Source organism: Lepus europaeus, chromosome 11 (genome assembly GCF_033115175.1).
Source record: "Lepus europaeus isolate LE1 chromosome 11, mLepTim1.pri, whole genome shotgun sequence".
Classification (NCBI taxonomy): Eukaryota; Metazoa; Chordata; class Mammalia; order Lagomorpha; family Leporidae; genus Lepus; species Lepus europaeus.
The window spans coordinates 36,738,273-36,743,245 of NC_084837.1; positions in this window are offsets into that span (position 1 = coordinate 36,738,273).

Sequence of the window (4,973 nt, forward strand, 5' to 3'; positions counted from 1 at the left end):
GAGGTGTTGTACCTGAGTGAGTGCAAACCAAGGAGCTCCACACATTGATAAAATTTGATGGTCCTTTATTGCCGGTGGTGGAGAGTGGGCTCATGCCCTAAAGAACTCTCAACCCTGAAGCCTAAAGCAACAGGGTTTATAAAGGCAAAACCCACAAAATCAGGAGGGGAATTCATGGTTGCTAGGAACAGGGGGGAATACATGGTTACTGGGGTCAAGCTGACCTAAAACCTATGTGAAACTAGTATCAATTATAATCTTGACAATACCAGTTACAATCTTATAATCCTGACATTAATCCAGGTATTGGTTTTAATTATATGTAGGACATAGACAAATTACATTTTTATTATTAACCCAGGTGCAACCTTTTAACTTTTAAGCTTGAACAATTATACTAGGGGGTTTCTATGCTCTGCCAAGTGTGATGTAGTGGACTGCTATTGTTCTACTGTTTTAGATCATAATTTCAGACCAGAGTCTCATGGTGGGGGGGAGCGGGGTATGCTTTCCCAGAATGGAGTCTCAAGTGCTCCAAAATGGAGTCCCTAGTGTCAAGGTGCTACTTCAGAGGCTCCTCTTCCAATCCAGTTCTCAGCTTGTGTCTTGGGAAAGCAGTGGAAGAAGGCCCAAGTCTTTGGGCCCCTGCACCCACATGGGAGTCCTGGAAGCTCCTGGCTCCTGGCTCCCAGCTTCTAATCAGACCAGCTCTGGCTGTTGCAGCAATTTGGGGAGTGAACCAATGGATCAAAGACCTCTCTCTCTCTCTCTCTCTCTCTCTGCCTCTGCCTCTCTGTAACTCTGCCTTTCAAATAAATAAATAAATCTTTAATTTACTACTGCATCTTTCAGTTCAGCTACTTGAAAATTTCCCAGGCCTCCCCAGTACATGAAACCTGTACTCCCAAGCCTGGCTGTAGGCCCTCCAAAATCTCACCAGGTGAGTTCAAACTGCGCCTGAATCATGTTCATACTGAATTCTTTTGCTGTACTGTAGCTCCACACTTTTAACACGTATTTCTTTTATCTGGAATGCCTGTTCCTACCAGCTGGCACATAAATACTAAAAATCCCAGTTTAACTGCTACCTCCTCCAAGAAATATTGTTCAGTTACCTTAATCTCAAGCCAATTCTCTAAAATTCCTTATCATTTTATTTAAATGCCTCTACCACAATGAAGCTGTTAAAAGTCAGGGAGTATGTTTGACGCACTGTGTAGAAAGTGAATTTCTTGGTCGGCGCCATGGCTCAACAGGCTAATCCTCCGCCTTGCGGCGCCGGCACACTGGGTTCTAGTCCCGGTCGGGGCACCAGATTCTGTCCCGGTTGCCCCTCTTCCAGGCCAGCTCTCTGCTATGGCCAGGGAGTGCAGTGGAGGATGGTCCAAGTGCTTGGGCCCTGCACCCCATGGGAGACCAGGATAAGCACCTGGCTCCTGCCATCAGATCAGCGCGGTGCGCTGGCCGCAGCGCGCCAGCCGTGGCGGCCATTGGAGGGTGAACCAACAACAAAAAGGAAGACCTTTCTCTCTGTCTCTCTCTCTCACTGTCCACTCTGCCTGTCCAAAAAAAAAAAGTGAATTTCTTGGGGCTTGCACTGTGGCATAGCAGGTAAAACTGCTGCCTGCAATGCTGGCATCTCATATGGGCACCAGCTTGAGTTCCTGCTGCTCTATTTCCAATCCAGCACCCTGCTAAAATGCCTAGGAAAGCATCAGAAGGGGGCTCAACTCCTTGGGCCCCTGCATCCTTGTGGGAGACCCAGATGAAGCTTCTGGCTCCTGGCTTTGGCCTGGCCCGGCCCTGACTATTTTGGCCATTTGGGGAGTAAGCCAGAAGATAGAAGACCTCTCTCTTTCTCTCTTTGCCTCTGCCTTGTCCTCTCTGTAACTCTTGACTTTCAAATAAATAAATAAATCTTTTTTAGAAAGAAAAGTAAACAAATTTCTTTAGCATTGCAAGCTATCCATAGATGTTTTCTAATGAAATTATATTTAAGTAGGATTGATAACAAATTTGTCTAATTGGCTGTTTATTTGTTTACCAAAAAGCCAAATTTCCACAGTTTTAAATCTTTATATATAATTTAGTCACGTTATCATGCATTATTACTAAAAGTCTTTCGGATACCACATGTATATTTTCACTTCACATTATAAACATATTAACTCTGATTCATGAAGCAAAGTTGTTGATCTACATTCCTCAATGTCTAACTTTGTGCACACCCACTTTACTTCCTATCTGGTTAAGAACTGAGATGCTCTTCCTCTCCAGGCAATCTCTTTTCTTACAGAGACATCTGCAAATAAGACATCAACATGGAATCTGTTCCTTCCAATACCCTTCCCAACTCCACCTGCTCTGCCCACCCTTCTTTCTGAACATTCTTCTTTCTGAAGACCAGTGTCAAATATTCTGACAGCTCACAGCAGCAGGGAATCTGGAGTGGTGGATTTGTTGAGATGTCATTGCTTGGGGAAGTAGGGCAGGAGCAAATTGAAGGCTGGAACTGAGCCCCAAGCTGAAGGAAAATGGCAGTGGACTCTGTCCTGGGGAATTGCCTACTAGAACGATCTACACAATAGGATGGTGCTGGTCCTACAATAACTTGAGGGATCCCTGGTGCTGGTTTCTCTACTGAAGGGTTCTGTGGAATTGGAATTCTAGCGGTTCCAGTCAGCAACACCAATGTTGACTCTATTAACCAATGAATATTTGCCCCATTGGGTAGAAAGAAAAATGAAGAAAGGACAAATTAAATTTAAAATAATTTAATATTTGTGATCCTTTTCCTGCTATCCCAAACCTTCACTGTTTACTTTCTCCCTTGATATCCCATCTATATCATCTTTCTGCTATTTTCAATTTACTTTTTAAACTCAAAGACCTATAGACTGATTTATTCATATATTCCACAAAGGATTTTCTATTACCTGTGAAATTTGAGTGGGGCATGGTTCTAGGCAGGTATAGTTGGAAGCCGGAAGTTGGAAATTGTGTTGCCTTTGTATATCCAGTGTCTAGCACAATGCCTGGAGGTGTGTAGATGGTCAATAACCCCTTTGAGTGAATTACATCTTACTGTTGATCAATAAGAACTTGGAAAGGGAAATCATTGCCAAGGAGGTTCAGAAAGCCGTGTCTTGGAGGATTCGTGGGATGTAGAGACTGATGACTGGGTGTAGGTCGCTCCAAGAAAATGTAAGGATGAACAAAGATGTGAAGCAGACTGCTAATGTCCCTGCCTTCTGCCCCACAATCTGATCTCCTGTTTGTATCATCATTGAATACAGACAGCCAGGTAGCCCTTAACCAGGTGTATCTATATGACTATCTTCTCTACAATAAAATATAGGCAGAAATAACGTGCACAATTTTCACATCATCTCCTGAAATAGCCATAATAGAGTATGTTATGCTGTGGAATAAGCAGCGAAGGTTTATCTCTCATTCACATGCACACCACATAAAACTGCTGCAGTCTCTGATGACTGTCTGGGGTAGCTAGCTTCTGTGTGTTGGCTCAGGATTCCTGCAGGTTCTGTGTTGCAGTGCCTCCACATCAGCCTGTGCTTTGTGGTCACCATGCCAAAAGCAGCAAGGTCTGAAGAGTCAGGCATCTGCAGTGAGAAGTTCAGCACAGAAGTGGCTCATGCTGTACTAGTTTGGAACTTGTCAAAAGTAGGCCATGGCTAACTACAAGGACTGAACAAATGTAATCCTCTGCTTGTCTATAAGTAAAAAAAATAATTGGGGCCGGCGCCATGGCTTAACAGGCTAATCCTCCGCCTTGCGGCACCGGCACACCGGGTTCTAGTCCCGGTTGGGGTGCCGGATTCTATCCCGGTTTCCCCTCTTCCAGGCCAGCTCTCTGCTGTGGCCTGGGAAGGCAGTGGAGGATGGCCCAAGTCCTTGGGCCCTGCACCCGCATGGGAGACTAGGAGAAACACCTGGCTCCTGGCTTCGGATCAGTGCGATGAGCCGGCCGCAGCAGCCATTGGAGGGTGAACCAACGGCAAAAAGGAAGACCTTTCTCTCTGTCTCTCTCTCTCTCTCACTATCCACTCTGCCTGTCCAAAAATAATAATAATAATAATAATTGGGTATTGGTAAATATTGCTATGTCTATTACAGTTACATAAAAATGAAATGGCACATCATAGACTTACTCTCTATTTTCAAAAAGGGGAAACACATATAGTATCAACCATTGTTTGACCATTAAAACAAAACAAAACAAAAATGAGGATAATGCCCTAAGGAATGGTAACATCATAAGATAGAAGGAACCCAAGTCTCTGAGTGATCTTGTGGAGCGGAGATACCACACCAGCCTGGATCTCCTACCTCCAGGCTATGATTGGAGAGAGAAATAAATTGTATCAGGTTAAAATCTCTGTCTCTTTATCTTTCAGTAAGTTAGCTTATGCTCCAACTAATAGAGGAACATCTTGGCTGGAGTGTGGGTTCGTGTAAGAGAATAATGTTGTGGCATAAAACAGACAAAATGAATGTCAGGGCATTTGTTTGTCACCAAACAGTAATAAACTTTGATTGAGTAGCAACTAAAACAGAGAAATCATTTGTTTTTCTGTTCCCTTCAAGATCTAGTGCATTTCTACACCTGGAAGGCATTCATTGTGTATCATTGTTGGCTGGTTAATATTAAGTAATAACAAACAAAACTATGAGAAATCAAAATTATATAGCTAAAGGTACACAAACCTCTGGTGTGTGGCACAGAGTATCCAAGCTGAGAAGGAAATATACCTCCTTGAAATGGAAATAAAGTTTAGAATGTTAGTCTCCTCATGGAAAAAGACGTGATACTTGAGTTAAAACATCCATTGATCCTTTTCTCATCCACAAGGCAAAACATAAAACAGCTTTACCCCTCTGAATACCACTAGAGGAAATAAACATGACTACAAGGGAGACATTTGTTTTTGTTTGCTCTTTGTATTTATTTT